Source organism: Schistocerca nitens, chromosome 3 (assembly GCF_023898315.1).
Source record: "Schistocerca nitens isolate TAMUIC-IGC-003100 chromosome 3, iqSchNite1.1, whole genome shotgun sequence".
Classification (NCBI taxonomy): domain Eukaryota; kingdom Metazoa; phylum Arthropoda; class Insecta; order Orthoptera; family Acrididae; genus Schistocerca; species Schistocerca nitens.
In genome coordinates this window covers 603,506,961-603,525,364 of record NC_064616.1, presented here as the reverse complement: position 1 = coordinate 603,525,364, position 18,404 = coordinate 603,506,961, and the positions used below count along the sequence as shown (strand labels likewise).

General features: G+C 43.7%; 1 protein-coding gene and 1 pseudogene across 1 annotated transcript in view; one reads left to right on the top strand and one right to left on the bottom strand.

Moving 5' to 3' along the window:
* LOC126249356 (trypsin-1-like) overlaps positions 1 to 18,404 on the top strand; it is a 145,858-nt gene that overhangs the window by 2,613 nt on the left and 124,841 nt on the right. The gene's annotated exons all lie outside the window — the stretch shown is intronic.
* Positions 1,775 to 1,892, bottom strand: LOC126249919 (5S ribosomal RNA; annotated as a pseudogene).

The window sequence follows — 18,404 nt, the reverse complement described above, 5'->3', positions numbered from 1 at the left end:
AGCCAAAAAAGTATAACAGCACGTTGGTCCTGTTTGGATGCATTTGGTAATAACGTCGCCATAGTTCACGTTTCCAAATTTACCGCAACCGCATTGGAAAGACTGGAATGCAACACTAACCTCTTGCCTACAAGTTGGTGCTTATATACTCACATCGGAGTTGCTCTAATTTGCTTATACACTGCAACAAAGCCCTCAGACGGGAATTATTTAGTGCCCTCTGTAGTAAACTTACATCTTAAGGCGCCTAGCTTTTCTGTAACACTTACTTATTGCTGTAACATGCGCCTATCACGGTTTTATTATTTTCATTGTCTGTCAGTTCCTTCGAAATCACCATATATATATATATATATATATATATATATATATATATATATATATATATATATATATATATATTTAGCTTTAAGTAACAGTGCATTTAAACAGTTTTCTTTTTGAAGTTGTCTCTATAGGTTCCATCTGTCACATGTGTAATCCAACTATCAAAGGGACCACACTAACTTGAGAAAATGTTGCTTTCATGGTTTTCGTTTGTTTTTTCTTTTATTCGAATACTTTATGGGCTTGACACCTTTTATACTTGCTGATGTTGATAGAAACGACTGTGTTGATGCCTACATGCATACTTGTATCTGAAATTTGTAAGTACCGTTCACCCAAAGTTTCTGGAATTTTGTATTCAACATATGCTTCTTTTTGACAGCTGCTATATATATCGGTATATAGTATGATTCCAGATGCTCGAAGATCAGTAATACTCGAAAATGTAAGCGTAGGCCCGCATCTCGTGGTCGTGCGGTAGCGTTCTCGCTTCCCACGCCCGGGTTCCCGGGTTCGATTCCCGGCGGGTTCCGGGATTTTCTCTGCCTCGTGATGGCTGGGTGTTGTGTGCTGTCCTTAGGTTAGTTAGGTTTCAGTAGTTCTAAGTTCTAGGGGACTGAGGACCATAGATGTTAAGTCCCATAGTGCTCAGAGCCATTTGAACCATTTTTTTGAAAGCGTAGTAAATACAAAACAACGTAATTTTTGAGAGTCGCAAGTGGAAACGACTATGTTTAAAGTTTCCCAGAAATAACACTTTATAAAATTTTCTCTGGTTGTGGCCACTCACACCTAGCTTCCAGGAGTATCGTTGGTTAAAAGTCCGTATTCTAAACACAGCATATCCTTGTTTCAATTAAGTCAGTGATTGCAGAAACAACGTAAGTCCGTTTCTCAACATTTTACTGGAGATCGAAAAAACTATACATTTCTACAAAGCTGAGATAAAATTCTACCCCATTTTTGTAGACACAGCTAATACACAAAAACACTCTGATGAGATCAACTCCGAAATTTGCCTTCAACTACAGTTTCGAAGAATAAAAATGGGAAAAACTCTATGTTCTTTCTGATCTAAATGAATAACATTTGTGTGAAAGAAAATTGTAATACTTATAGAAGAAGAATTTCTAAACACGTGACGTTTTTTCGACATCTTTTAGGAAAAAACTTGACACAAATAAAACATCGTACAAAGTAACATATAAAAAATTTTCTACTAAAAACTAAGTACCACCTGAAAAGTCCATGAAGGCCCAACGGTACCGACCGGCCGCCGTGTCATCCTCAGCCCACAGGCGTCACTGGATGCGGATATGGAGGGGCATGTGGTCAGCACACCGCTCTCCGGGCCGTATTTCAGTTTACGAGACAGGAGCCGCTACTTTTCAATCAAGTAGCTCTTCAGTTTTGCCTTACAAGGGCTGACAAGTGAGTGCACCCCGCTTGCCAACAGCGCTCGGCAGACCGGATGGTCACCCATCTAAGTGCTAGTCCAGCCCGCCAGCGCTTAACTTCAGTGATCTGACGGGAGCCGGTGTTACCACTGCGGCAAGGCTGTTGGCAAAACATTTTTAGTGTGAGATAAATAATACAAAATGATTTTCTAATTGTTAATTTAGTTGATTCCTCATTGGCTGTCCGCATCGAAGCTAGAATGATTCTCCTATTCGTGTTTGCTCTGCTTAAGGATCGGTCAGAAACAATCTGGAAAGCTTGTAACTATGTTGCAGAGTAGCTGTGCTGAGAAATACCTGTTAAGAAAAAATATTTGATACTGTTCGCCGTTTCCGAGTTATTTAGAATTTAAGTTAGCCAATGAGGTCTTCGCGGGCTCAAATTCAAACAGCCTGTCACAGAGAGTGTTCGCAAACGTATTTTTCATTTCCTTTCCTTAAAACAAATAAACGTAGCTTTGTTCACCTAGCTTAAATTATTTACTTTTGAAAAATGCACATTTTAATTGATAATGAACTTTTGAACAAGTGGTAACTCCTGCACCCACAGATGTCTGTGCATTATCGCATTTTAGCACTTGCAAGTACTTGAATTTGCACGCGGAGCGACCTGATTGACTAACGTCAGTGCTCATTAAATCGGAAACGGCGCAACGTATCGAATTTTTTCCCTAACAATTATTTCTCGGCACGACCTCTCATGTAACATTCTCATAAGCTTTTCAGACTGTTTTTGATAGCTCTGTATACCTCTCTTGCCATGTCACACGGCCAGTGCCCCCAGACCAGGCGGTAATAACTTTCGGCGAGCGCAGTTGTTATAATGTTTTGGTTGATCAGTGTATACCTTACCTCTGACCCTTCTAATTGCACGGCATCCCACACTGAGGCGACAAAAGTCATGGGATACCTCCTAATATCGTGTCGCACTTCTTTGTGCCCGGCGTACTGCAGCAACTCGACGTGGCATGGACCCAACAAGTCGTTGAAGTCCCCTGCAGAAATAGCCATGCTGCCTCTATAGCCGTCCATAATTGTGAAAGTGTTACTGATGCAGGATCTTGTGGACGAACTTGACTGTCGTGTATTTCCCATTAATGTTCAGTTGGTGGCCAAATCATTCGCTCAGACTCTCCAGAATGCTTTTCAAAACAGTCGCAAACAACTGTGGCCCGGCGACATGCCGCATTGTCATCTATAAAAATTCCATCGCAGTTTGGGAACATGAAGTCCATGAATGGTTGTAAATGGTCTTCAAGTAGCCGAACATAAACATTTCCAGTCAATGATCGGTTCAGCTGGACCACAGGTCCCAGTATATTCCATGCAAACACAGCCCCCACCATTATGGAACCACCATCAGCTTGGACAGTGTCGTGTTGAGAAGTTGGATCCACGGCTTCGTGGGGTCTGCGCCTTATTCGAACCCTAAAACCAGCTCTTACCAAATAAAATCGGGACTATTTGACCAGGTCATGGGTCTCCAGTCATCTAGAATCCAACTGATACGGACACGAGCCAAGAAGAGGCACTGCCGTTAGAAAACGTTCTCGCGTTGGTCGTCTGCTGCTACAGCCCATTAAGGCCCGATTTTGCCACACGGTCTTAACTGATACGTTCGTCGTACGCCCCACATTGATTTCCGAGGTTATTTCACGCATTCTGCTTATCCATTAGCACTAACAACTCTACGCAAACGCCGCTGCTCTCGGTAGTTAAGTGAAGGCCGCGTTATCCGTGGTGGGTATTCTCGGCACACTCTTGACACTGTGGATCTCGGAATATTGAATTCCCTAACGATTTACGAATTGGAATGTCTCATGCGTCTAGCTGCAACTACCGTTCTGCGTTCAAAGTCTGTGAATTCCCATCATGCGACCATAATCACATCGCCAATGCACTGCTCTTTTATACATTGTGTCAGCGATACTACCACCATCTGTATACGCGCATATCGCTATCCCATGATTTTTGTCACCTCAAAGCATAATTATTCCACTGTTATGTCAAACACTATTACATATCTCAACATAGTGATTGTCCTGGGACCTAAAGTTCTGTCCTCTAAGATCGTTTTTATAAATAACCGCCGGCCGGCGTGGCCGAGCGGTTCTAGGCGCTACAGTCTGGAAGCAAGCGACCGTTACGGTCGCAGGTTCGAATCCTGCCTTGGGCATGGATGTGTGTGATGTCCTTACGTTAGTTAGGTTTAAGTAGTTCTAAGTTCTATGAGACTGATGACCTCAGAAGTTAAGTCCCATAGTGCTCAGAGCCATTTGAACCATTTTTATAAATAACCTGACGGAGAAGAAAACCTTAATTATGAGTTATACACGTAAATCCTGCCAATTATTCTGAAAGGAGTTAGTGATGTGACGACGTTGCAAACAAGTGCACAATTATACTGCAGGCCCACACTTGCTCAGTGACTGCAAACAGGAAACGACAACACACTTATCAAAAGGACACGGCAATGGCAGTGCTGCAGGAAGCTGTTTCGACTTTCGTACACTTTATTCGTGCGACAGAATCATGTATCCAGGACCGGATTAATGTGCCCATGGACTGTAGAACTCATTTATTTTTTCCTTTATTGATTTTCGATTCCCCCCGAAGGGGGCGGGCTGGCAGCAGCTTGGTACGCCGCTCTTCAGCCTACAGAATTTTTAAAACATAAGAAAAAGATAATAAACAAGAAAAGCAGGCGATAAAACGGCGACTTTAATTGTAAAAAGGCGGAAAATTGTGGAAAGTTAAAACATACAACAAAGGGTTGGCGATGCTAATAAAATACACAGGAAGCAGACAGATAAAATAGTAGACAGACAATCAAAAAACACCGCGGCAGTCTGGTTTCTGTTCGCAAGAGATATAAAAATCACACCCAGCGACAGTGTGATTTCCGTTCGCAACACTTCGGAAAAGACGCACAAAACTTAACACTCACTGGAAACACTGCATTAAAAAGTCGGCACGAAGATGACACACCACAGGCAAGGGCAGATGGGGGAATAAATTTTGGACCCCTATTAAGAAGTAAATACAATTTTTAAACATATTGCTATACGCCCATATAACACGTAAAAGTCATTGTGTACTACTTCGTACACAACATTAAGGAAAGGTGGGCTACAGAGTGGTGCAGTATCTGCCGTTGTAGGGAAGCTGGACAGGAGCAGAAATAATTAGAAAAAATCGTAAATACAGTGAACAGAAGTTTTACTTAACTTAGAGCTTTCTCAAGACTGCAGACTGTCGAAAACTCTAGTTGCCGCCGGTCATCCTGTATTGCGACGGCAGAGGGCGCTTGTAGTCAGAGGAGCCGCCGAATGCGTGGCGCAGTGTGTGCGTATCATTGGATCCGCTGGGTCCCCACACGACCGCAGACCGCGTCTGTCTGACACCCACACAGAGGATTCGAGATCATTTCTCGGTAGTGCCAGAGATTTCTCTCAGTGGAAGGACTGGATCGATGTCCGCTCACTCTTGTGATGTCAATCGAGATGTTACTTGAGTGAAACGTAGTGACTCCAAGAGTGGGAAGCCGACAACAGCCGGGAGAGCCGCGTGTTGAGCACCTACTCTCCCATACCGCATCCAAATGATGCCATATAGTAGAGGATGACACACCAGCCTGTTTGCGCTGTTCAGTCTCTTTCCCTTCTTATATTTTATTTTATTTATTATGCAATTAAATGCACTTCAGGCAATTAAAATTGCAGCACAATGAAGATGTCATAAAAAACACCAAACTGATGTGAAGCTTTCTACTCCCACACACCACCTGACAAAAAAAGTGAAGCGCCCAGAAGGGCACGAGAAAATGAAATGATACTTCGCAGGTTGAGAGGGTATGTGATATTATTTCAGTGATTACAAAATCGAGTCAAATTTGCAAAAATCTTAATATTATGAGCTCTCTTATCAGTATGACGTTGGATCCCCGTTGCCTGGATGGATGCAGTGATTCGATCGCGAAGAGCGTTAAGGCCATTATATCCTGTACTGAGGTCACGATAGTCCCTCAGCATCACGTAGACAGTTCATAGAGACTGGTGCCATGTGTGGACGAGCATTGTCCTGTTGAAAACTGGTATTACAATATTGTTGTATGAGATGTGATAACACGAGCACGTGATGTACCATTGTGCTGCCAGAGTTCCTTCAGTTCCTACCTGCCGTGACCTGAAGCCATAACTAAAGCCTCCCAACATCATGACGCCAGGCGTAATACCAATGTGCCCTCCAAAACATTGAAGGAATGGGACCTCTTCCTAGTTCGCCACCATACTCGCTGACTATGGTTCAAATGGTTCAAATGGATCTGAGCACTATGGGACTTAACATCTGAGGTCATCAGTCACTTAGAACTACTTAAACCTATCTAACCTAAGGACATCACACACATCCATGCCCGAGGCAGGATTCGAACCTGCGACAGTAGCATTCGCGCGGTTTCAGACTGAAGCGCCTAGAACCGCTCGGCCACACGGCCGGCCGCTGACGATGGTCATCCTGGGCATTGCATAACCACGATTCATTGCTGAACACAACTCGGCGCCATGCATCATCACTCTACGCTCCCCGGTTATGGTATCATTCTAGACACAACCGTTGGTGGTAACAGTAGCCTACGCGTGGGACAGTAACTGGCTTGTCCGGGAGCTGCTAGTTTCCGACCAATAGTACGGGATGATACAGAATGTTGCAGCGAATCCATTAGTTGTTCTCAGATTGCAGGCATAGATGTGAAGGGGTTGCAATGTGCTTCACCTACATCTACATGATGACTCTGCAATTCGCAACTAAGTGCCTGGCAGAGGGTTCATCGAACCACCTTGAAGCTATTTCTCTACCGTTCCACTCTCGAACAGCGCGCGGGAAAAACGAGCAGTTAAATCTTCCTGTGCGAGCTCTGATTTCTCTTATTTTATCATGATGATCTTATTTTCGCAATTGGATGAGGAAGTTAGTGACTTAAAAAGCCTTTGTTTTAATGATTGCCGCCCCAATTCACGTATCTTTCCGTGAGACTCTCCCTTTTTTCGCGATAATACAAAACAAGCTGTTCTTCTTTCAACTTTTTCGATGTCCTCCATCAGTCCCATCTGATGCAGATCCCACACAGCACAGCAATACTCTAGAAGAGGGCTAACAAGCATGGTGTAATCAGTCTCTTTGTTAGACCTGTTGCACTTCCTAAGTGTTCTGCCAATAAAGCACAGTCTTTGGTTTGCTTTGCCCACCACATTATCTATGTGTGCTTGGTGTACAATGCGGCGATTATCCCTTATGGTGGTCAGGGGTGGTCGGCCAGAACCTTGACGACCTGCCCTCATGTTCCCATGCATCCCAACATATCGGGCCAGTCACATCGGAGCGCCCCATAAGTCTGGATATTGCACGAGCCTACCAGCCAGTCAAACATAGACCTACAATGAGGTCCCTTTCAAACTCATGCGCTGGTAACGCTGCCTCATACAAGTACGCGGCATCTCCGTGTCCTTCAGAGTGATTACTCAACATCTGGTGCTGTTCACGTCCATTAATGTACGCTACCAGGCCTGCTAACAACACTAAATACGCACGACACTAGTGCATTCTGGTGACCGTTCTGTCTTCACAGTGAATAGCAATTCTAATCATTTTTACATTTATCGAAGGTGTGTACATGTTGAAATGTAATGAAATGTCGTGTGACGAGGGCCTCCCGTCGGGTAGACCGTTCGCCTGGTGCAAGTCTTTCGATTTGAAACCACTTCGGTGACTTGCGCGTCGATGGGGATGAAATGATTATGATTGGGACAACACAACACCCAGTCCCTCAGCGGAGAAAATCTGCGACCCAGCCGGGAATCGAACCCGGGCCCTTTGGATCGACAGTATGTCGCGCTGACCACTCAGCTACCGGGGGCGGACGTGTACAAGTTGAAAGTTACATTGATCTCCGACCACGTCCTCTGCGTGCTTCAGTTTTTTTTTGTCAGGCAGTGTATTAGGATATGCAAATAATAATCACTTCAGCACATCCGCATGAAGCAGTCACGATTAATGCCATCTACACACTGTATGAAAGGAAAAATTGCACATCTAATTTCTCATTTTGAAACTGACTTAAATTTCGCTTGTTTGGGAGAAAATCGTGGTTTGATTTATGTAAGGAGGCGAAATGTCTTTGAACATTTGTTGGAATTCGAGAGGGGCAGGATCGTGGTCAGTTAGAATGCGGTTTATCGTTCCACGATATTGTCATTCGCGCTAGTCAGGATCCCACGACTCTAATGTGAATACGTATTTGAAACGATTAGAAGGGCCATACTTAACTCCATGTAGGATCTCAGAGCACCCACGCCACAAGCGCTTGAGAGTACAGACATACTGATCTATCAACCAAGCAGTATTGTGCGGCCTTGAACCGGAAAGTGGATTTGTTTGCAGCAAGACAACTATCCACAGGGACAGTGTGACGGCATCTGGAGCACCAATTACTGTCTGTAGTGCGAATGTTGCTATGCCTTACCTTGACACGGCCGCACAGGGGTGCGTCAGGAGAGGTGCGACCAACAACAATGGACGTGTGAGTGGCACTACGTCGCCTCTTTCGACAAGACCAGATTCTACGTACAGCATCACTATAGACATATCTGTGTCAGGAGGGTCCAAGGCTAATTAACGTTGTCAGACTGCATACACCATTCTCATACGTATCCAGCACCTGACGTAGGGTGTGACGTACCATTTGTTACGCAACACAATGACCGCTGGTTCAAAGAACTGGGGACTGGGGCAATACGCGTTACATTTGTATCGTGTTAAGGCCTGTGGTTGTGCCTTGTACTCGAGGTCTCCGGGACGTTATCTTTCAGCAAGGCAACGCCAGACTGCATGTCACCCACGCTGACCTGACGAATCACGTAAACAGGATGCTGGTTGCTCCAGTCAGCACTTTATCTACACCCATCATCGACTGGAAACATAAGATCATGGCTTGCCGAGAGAGACACCGCTATACGCCCCCCCCCCCTCCCACCACCACCGCCACCACTAAGATTGATGAACTCTGGAACAGAGTTAGTTGAGGCGTGAAAGGATAAACTCGTAGCTGTGATCCAAACTCAGTGCGGTTTGAAGCCCAGCCGAGTTAGAGCCACTGTTGCTGCCAGAGATGACAGCTATGTACATTAAATTTCTGGCCCTATACCCTTAGATCACCTGCAGATTTAATTACGTATTCTTCCTGCTGTACTGTATACGCACAATACGTCAAGTTTCGGTATCTACACCCCTTCCTGGTGTTGTATATCTAATGTCGTCAGTGTAGTGAACAGTCAACTCCGTCTTGTGTTTCTTGTAACGCCCCCACTCTCATTGTTATCGACTACAGAACATAAATAGATTTTATCTGTAGCTGCAATGAACTCCAAAATAACGAGCTTATTGTAATGTATTTATATTTATTCCAGAGCAGGAAGTGAAACGTTAATTTTACTTACGGTTTTGTATCGACGATTTCGAAGATTGTTGATCGTGCATGGATTCTTCGGATTTTGCATACAACATGTCGAACTGGTGACATTTGAATCAATTTCAACATACGACTTTGAAAAGCACTTGCATTTTTTCTTAACTTCTTGGGTAAATAACATCGGAAATAGTGTAACTGCTTTCTAACAACACTTGCACTCTGTTTGCTGAGCCGCCACAACTTGTATACTGTTTGTCTTGATACAATTTCAAAATGGTTCAAATGGCTCTGAGCACTATGGGACTTAACTTCTGAGGTCATCAGTCCCCTATAACTTACAACTACTTAAACCTAACTAACCTAAGGACATCACACACATCCATGCCCGAGGCAGGATCCGAACCTGCGACCGTAGCGGTCGCGCGGTTCCAGACTGTAGCGTCTAGAACCGCTCGGCCACTCCGGCCGGCTTGATACAACTGAGTTATAGTAAATATTGCATAATAGTTGTTAATGTATTATTTAATTCAAAAATAGATGCGTAATGATTTATCAGGGTTTTCGCGTAAGAAAATGAAAATCGAACTTATTGATATCGTACTGAGACATAAAATGAAGAGAATGATATCCGTTGACCCGAATTCCCGCCCCTTAAATATATTTCAGTTTTCCCAGCAAGTGCCGGCCGTGGTGGCCGAGCGGTTCTAGGCGCTTCAGTCCGGAACCACGTGACTGCTACGGTCGCAGGTTCGAATCCTGCCTCGGGCATGGATGTGTGTGATGTCCTTAGGTTAGTTAGGTTTAAGTAGTTCTAAATTCTAGGGGCTGATGACCTGAGATGTTAAGTCCCATAGTGCTCAGAGCCATTTGAACCATTTTCCCAGCAACAAACGTGGTAACCCGCCTACATTGCTATGCAATAGTGTTTAAGACTCTCAGATGAGATGCAAGTACTGCCTCAATTCGACCTCAGATCGTTCCGAGTTAGTACTATTGGCCACCTTCAGTGTGGAAGTTACCTGCACTCATCTAGGCACCGGTGGGCTGCATGGACATTTCCGGTTAATTTACACTTTATACAAGCAAAATGAATAAGAAAATACACCTCTACATTAGAACTCTTACATGAAAACACGTTCCAACACGCATGGAACCACCAGCATGTTTTAATATTAGTAATCCAGCTTATGCAAACATGCACAGGAGGACATTTACACTCCCCCACGTGGTCCACGCTGCTGTTACTGCGCACACAGGATGAATGCTAGCCACATATTCTATTGGATACACTCTTATAAACGGTGATTGTATTCCTCCGAATCCATCCTGGTTACGAATTCAACACATTCCTCCAATCTAACTGTGGTCATCTAACCCCAAACAACCAAACTTGGCCTTCCATATTGTGCTGTGGCATGGGAGATGTCAGTTTTTTTTTTTTTTTTTTTTTTTTTTTTGTCATCAGTCTACTGACTGGTTTGATGCGGCCCGCCACGAGTTCCTTTCCTGTGCTAACCTCTTCATCTCAGAGTAGCACTTGCAATCTACGTCCTCAATGATTTGCTTGACGTATTCCAATCTCTGTCTTCCTCTACAATTTTTGCCCTCTACAGCTCCCTCTAGTACCATGGAAGTCATTCCCTCATGTCTTAGCAGATGTCCTATCATCCTGTCCCTTCTCCTTATCAGTGTTTTCCACATATTCCTTTCCTCTCCGATTCTGCGTAGAACCTCCTCATTCCTTACCTTATCAGTCCACCTAATTTTCAACATTCGTCTATAGCACCACATCTCAAATGCTTCGATTCTCTTCTGTTCCGGTTTTCCCACAGTCCATGTTTCACTACTATACAATGCTGTACTCCAGACGTATATCCTCAGAAATTTCTTCCTCAAATTAAGGCCGGTATTTGATATTAGTAGACTTCTCTTGGCCAGAAATGCCTTTTTTGCAATAGCGAGCCTGCTTTTGATGTCCACCTTGCTCCGTCCGTCATTGGTTATTTTACTGCCTAGGTAGCAGAATTCCTTAACTTCATTGACTTCGTGACCATCAATCCTGATGTTAAGGTTCTCGCTGTTCTCATTTCTACTACTTCTCATTATCTTCGTCTTTCTCCGATTTACTCTCAAACCATACTGTGTACTCATTAGACTGTTCATTCTGTTCAGCAGATCATTTAATTCTTCTTCACTTTCACTCAGGATAGCAATGTCATCAGCGAATCGCATCATTGATATCCTTTCACCTAGTATTTTAATTCCACTCCTGAACCTTCCTTTTATTTCCATCATTGCTTCCTCGATGTACAGATTGAAGAGTAGGGGCGAAAGGCTACAGCCTTGTCTTACACCCTTCTTAATACGAGCACTTCGTTCTTGATCGTCCACTCTTATTATTCCCTCTTGGTTGTTGTACATATTGTATACTACCCGTCTCTCCCTATAGCTTACCCCTACTTTTTTCAGAATCTCGAACAGCTTGCACCATTTTATATTGTCGAACGCTTTTTCCAGGTCGACAAATCCTATGAAAGTGTCTTGATTTTTCTTTAGCCTTGCTTCCATTATTAGCCGTAACGTCAGAATTGCCTCTCTCGTCCCTTTACTTTTCCTAAAGCCAAACTGATCGTCACCTAGCGCATTCTCAATTTTCTTTTCCATTCTTCTGTATATTATTCTTGTAAGCAGCTTCGATGCATGAGCTGTTAAGCTGATTGTGCGATAATTCTCGCACTTGTCAGCTCTTACCGTCTTCGGAATTGTGTGGATGATGCTTTTCCGAAAGTCAGATAGTATGTCGCCAGACTCATATATTCTACACACCAACGTGAATAGTCGTTTTGTTGACACTTCCCCCAATGATTTTAGAAATTCTGATGGAATGTTATCTATCCCTTCTGCCTTATTTGACAATAAGTCCTCCAAAGCTCTTTTAAATTCCGATTCTAATACTGGATCCCCTATATCTTCTAAATCGACTCCTGTTTCTCTGTTTCTTCTTCTATCACATCAGACAAATCTTCACCCTCATAGAGGCTTTCAGTGTATTCTTTCCACCTATCTGCTCTCTCCTCTGCATTTAACAGTGGAAATCCCGTTGCACTCTTAATGTTACCACCGTTGCTTTTAATGTCACCAAAGGTTGTTTTGACTTTCCTGTATGCTGAGTCTGTCCTTCCGACAATCATATCTTTTTCGATGTCTTCACATTTTTCCTGCAGCCATTTCGTCTTAGCTTCCCTGCACTTCCTATTTATTTCATTCCTCAGCGACTTGTATTTCTGTATTCCTGATTTTCCCAGAACATGTTTGTACTTCCTCCTTTCATCAATCAACTGAAGTACTTCTTCTGTTACCCATGGATTCTTCGCAGCTACCTTCTTTGTACCTATGTTTTCCTTCCCAACTTCTGTGATGGCCCTTTTTAGAGATGTCCATTCCTCTTCAACTGTACTGCCTACTGCGCTATTCCTTATTGCTGTATCTATAGCGTTAGAGAACTTCAAACGTATCTCGTCATTCCTTAGTACTTCCGTATCCAACTTCTTTGCGTATTGATTCTTCCTGACTAATGTCTTGAACTTCAGCCTACTCTTCATCACTACTATATTGTGATCTGAGTCTATATCTGCTCCTGGGTACGCCTTACAATCCAGTATCTGATTTCGGAATCTCTGTCTGACCATGATGTAATCTAATTGAAATCTTCCCGTATCTCCCGGCCTTTTCCAAGTATACCTCCTCCTGTTGTGATTCTTGAACAGGGTATTCGCTATTACTAGCTGAAACTTGTTACAGAACTCAATTAGTATTTCTCCTCTTTCCTTCCTTGTCCCAAGACCATATTCTCCTGTAACTTTTTCTTCTACTACTTCCCCTACAATTGCATTCCAGTCGCCCATGACTATTAGATTTTCGTCCCCCTTTACATACTGCATTACCCTTTCAATATCCTCATACACTTTCTCTATCTGTTCATCTTCAGCTTGCGACGTCGGCATGTATACCTGAACTATCGTTGTCGGTGTTGGTCTGTTGTCGATTCTGATTAGAACAACCCGGTCACTGAACTGTTCACAGTAACACACCCTCTGCCCTACCTTCCTATTCATAACGAATCCTACACCTGTTATACCATTTTCTGCTGCTGTTGATATTACCCGATACTCATCTGACCAGAAATCCTTGTCTTCCTTCCACTGACCCCTACTATATCTAGATTGTGCCTTTGCATTTCCCTTTTCAGATTTTCTAGTTTCCCTACCACGTTCAAGCTTCTGACATTACACGCCCCGACTCGTAGAACGTTATCCTTTCGTTGATTATTCAATCTTTTTCTCATGGTAACCTCGCCCTTGGCAGTCCCCTCCGGAGATCCGAATGGGGGACTATTCCGGAATCTTTTGCCAATGGAGAGATCATCATGACACTGCTTCAATTACAGGCCACATGTCCTGTGGATACACGTTACGTGTCTTTAATGTAGTGGTTTCCATTGCCTTCTGCACATTCATGTCGTTGATCACTGCTGAGTCTTCCGCCTTTAGGGGCAATTTCCCACCCCTAGGACAAGAGAGTGCCCTGAACCTCTATCCGCTCCTCCGCCCTCTTTGACAAGGCCGTTGGCAGAATGAGGCTGACTTCTTATGCCGGAAGTCTTCGGCATTTTATTTATCAAAATTTAGGCAGTGGCAGGGATCGAACCCGGGACCGAAGACGTTCTGATTATGAATCAAAGACGCTACCCCCTTCTCATTTTTTGTTCGTTATTGTTCGTTTCAATTGTTCGTGGCGGACGTCACCTGACGCCCGTTGAAGTTCGTTATTGATCCATTCACTCAGTTTTTTTATTACAGGGGGCAGCTAACCCTCTGACCGAGCACGCTGAGCTAACGTGCCGGCATCCCTAGACCACGGGCCCTCTATAATGATAGTAAATTTTGCACCTTCAGAGATTTAAAGCTTCTCTTGAACTGAAATAAAATCCTATGTAATCCCAAGAGTTTCCTTATTGGAGTAGTCACTTAGTAGTGACTTGTTCTGTCCAATCGTACAAAGACTGATTACGAAATTAAGTACAGGAAAAGTTATTTTAGAACACCCGTTGTTTCTCAGAGTCCCTAGATATCTCAGTGTTACATGTAACTTAACCCGATCTGGCAAATATGTACCTAGCAACTATATAGAGCTCAAAAGGAATTAAAAATTATTTCTAATAATTCAAGAATGATTTACCAACGACAGTTCGCCCCTGCCGATAACAGTTTCATTAGGATGTTTCACTCCATCAAACGGTTCCTTCTTCTTCTTTTTCTTCTTCCTCTTTCTTCAATTATTGGGCACTTGCTTGTGTCATCCTTTTGTTCAGCGCCACTGTTGTTTCTTCGGTTAGCTTCTATGTGATCTCTCATTATTATTTTAGGCATTCCATTTTCATTCATTCTCCTAACATGATCAATTCGTTTATTTCTATACTCCTTCATCTGTTCATTTACGCTTTTTATGTCTTAGCTCTTATTGTTGCACTCCTTATCATATCAGATTCCTCATTTCCGTAGTTTGTATTCTTCGTTCATTTTCAGCCTTTATTGTCCTAGTATCACTGCCATAAAGAATTTCTTTGCTCAAATTTTTATTCGGTATTCTATATATAATTCCATTTACGTGCACTGTCCAGTCACGGTAATGTGACCACCGCCCTTGTTGGACATCAACGGGCAATAACCACTCAGTGGCGGCAGGTGGCACCACTAGCAGTGGAGGATACATTAAGAGTGTCCAGGGGTTGTTTTTCGGGAAGGAGACCAGACAGCGAGGTCATGGAGCGTGGTAGGGAAATCACGGAAAACCTAAAGCGGAAGCGGGATTGAACCGTCGTCCTCCCGAAGGCGAGCGTGTCCAGGGGACGGAGCGATTTATCTCACGTCCAAAAGGGCATTGTCATTGGCTGTCAGGCCAAAGATGGGAGTATTTCCGAAATGAGTAAGTTGATAACCTATTCACATGCCGCCGTGGTTAAAGTATACCGCGCATGGCAAGATGGCACTATCCAAAAACCGGCTCCGATGCAACTGTAGCTCACCACGGGACGTAAATGGCAGTGGTGAACGACAGCTGCGGAGGTGTGTACAGGCGAATGGGCGTGCAACTGTTCAGCAATTGACCGCCCACATGAACCAAGGCGCTACCAACAGTGTCTTCTCAACGACCGTTCAGCTAAAGTTGCTACGTTCCGGCCTCCGCAGCAGGCGAATTGTTAATGGACCCACGGTGACTGCTGTTCGTCGACGACGGAGGCTCGAAATCTGCACGCCAATACCGCAACTGGACGTCCACTCCATGGTGACAGGTGGCCATTTCAGACGAATCACCTTTTATGCTCCACCTGCGTGAAACGTTTGAAAGCAAACAACTTGCAACAAACGTCGTAAGGATCCAGGCCGGGGGAGGGAGAGTTATGGTCTGGAGTATGTTTTCGTGGCATTTCCTGGGTGATCTCGTCATTCTGGAAGGTACAGTGGATCAACACAAGTACGCATCTATCCTCGACGGCATGTTCGCCTTTATATGCAGTTTGTTTTTCCTCGGCACGATATAATCTACCAGAAGGGCAATTCAACGTGTCACACAGCTCACAGTGGACGTGCGTGGTTCGAAGAGCACCAGGATGAGTTTACCATTCTCCCTGACCACCAAACTTCTCGGATTTAAACCCAATCGATATTGTGTGGCACTACCACGATCGGGTTTTTTGCCCCGTGGACCCTCAACCGAGAAACCTAGCTCAGCGCCGGCCGGTGTGGCCTTGCGGTTCTAGGCGCTTCAGTCTGAAACCGCGAGACCGCTACGGTCGCAGGTTCGAATCCTGCCTCGGGCATGGATGTGTGTGATGTCCTTAGGTTAGTTAGGTTTAAGTAGTTATAAGTTCTAGGGGACTGATGACCTCAGATGTCAAGTCCCATACTGCTCAGAGCCATTTTGAACCTGGTCACGGCACTGGGGTCGGCGTGGCTCCATATCCCTGTCGGTAGCTTCCAGAACCTCACTAATTTTCTTCCTGCAGCTCTCGCAGCAGTTCGTGCTGCAAAAGGTGGTTATTCAGGCTTTTAATAGGTGGTCATATTGATGTGACAGGGTAGAGTAATTGAGGATTTAATTTTTTTTATTTATTTTTCGGTACATCTTTTTCTTTTGTGAATGATATGGTATTGTCCATGAAGCTGAATTCATTCACTCTCTCTATTTTCTGACTGTTTATTACACTTTTGCGTGGGACCCCATCTTGACCTTTAAAAGATATGTTTTGCATCTAAATTGTTAAATTATGTATCCCGGCAGTTATGTTTCATTTATAAATAGATTTTTGAAGAGTGTCCTGTCCATCAGCTGTAAGAAGTTGGTCATCAGCAAAGAGTGTTATCATTGGACAGTTTCATCATCATTGTGGATGAAAACTTGTAGCTCTTTTAGTGGAAAGTAAAGTCGTACGGCATGAATGGCTGGTATACACCGAAGAGCAGGTTCAAGTGCCTACTTGGGAAGGTTTTTCCAATCCTCCGCGAACGCAGGCACCTTTGCTTCACGAGTTATGAGAGTTATGTGTGGAAGTTTATCTTTTGAGTGTAGATAACAATAATAATGTGTGTGTAGTGTAGTGTCGTGTTTCAGATGATGAAGGAAGAGAGAAGGTAAAATCTGGTGCCAGCACATAGCCTATTCCTCTCGAAGAGCACCAAGGGCCAAGGGCCCCCCAAGCTTAACGTCCCCATGTGACGGACGGATCACCATCAAGTGTCGCTTGCCCTCAATTCTCGAGACACTGAGGATAAGTCTGGTACTTAATCGAGGACATTAGCGCAAAACGCTGACGATCAGGGACTTCACGCCACCACCCCTCCTGTCCCCTCTGCTGTAAAGGCAAAGAAAACATTGTTAACAGCATGCGGCGTACCCACATGGTCAGCCATCCACGTACTGGTCACGCCCTCACGGTGCTTCACTTCCATGATCTGACGAGAATTAGCCGTTCATTGATGTTGTAGTCTTCAGTCGGAAGGCTGGATTGATGCAGCTCTCCACACGTCTATTCTGTGCCTGCCTCTTCATCTCTGAATAACATCTGTAACCAACATCCAGTTGAACCTGCATGCTGTTTCCTTGCCTAGATCTCCCTCTAGAATTTTTACCCCGCCCGGTTGCCTTCGTTGACTACTCAGGATTTGTCCTATCAATCGATTCCCACGCGTTTCCTTCTTTTAGTCAAGTTTTACCATAATTATTTTGCCCCCAGTTCGATTTAATATCTCCAGTTCTGTTTAATATCTCCTCGTCAGTTATTTGGTCTACCAATTTGATTTTCAGCGTTCTTCTTTAGCACGTTACTTCAAAAGCTTCCATTGTCTTCTTGACTGAACTGCTTATTGCCCACGTTTCACAGTCATACAAGACTACACTCCAGACAAATAACCTTTAGAAAGGACTTCCTAACACTTAATTTTATCATAGATGTTAATCAATTCCTCGTTTTCGAAATTTTTTTCCTTGCTCTTGTCAGTCTGCATTTTTCTTGCATCTTCTCTACTTCTGCCATCACCAGTTATTTTGCCCGAGTAGCTAAACACGTGTACTACTTTCAGTGTCCCATTTCCTGAATTAATTCCGTCAGCATCGCCCGATTTAATTCGACTACATTCAATTACCATTGTTTTACTTTTATTGATGTTCATCCTGTAATTCCTGTTCAAGGCACTATCCATTCCGTTCAGATGCTGTTCCAAGTACCTTGCTGTTTCTGAAAAAATTACAGACTCATCGTCAAACTGCAAAATTTTTATATCTTCTCCCTAAACTTTAACTCCATTTCCAAATTTCTCCTTGTTTTCTTTTCCGTTTCCGACTTGATCACTTTACAGACTGAATGATATCGGGGATAGGCTACAATCCTGTCTCATTCCCTTCTTAAATTACTGCTTTTTTTTTTTTTCATGCCCGCCGACTCTTATAATTGTAGTCTGGTTTCTGCACAAGTTGTAAGTAGCCCTTCGCTACCTGTATTTTATACCTGCTATCTTCAAAATTTCAGAGATTCTAGTTTGGTAAACATTTTAAAAAGCTTTCTTTCTTTAACCTAATCTTCTAAGATGAAATGTAGG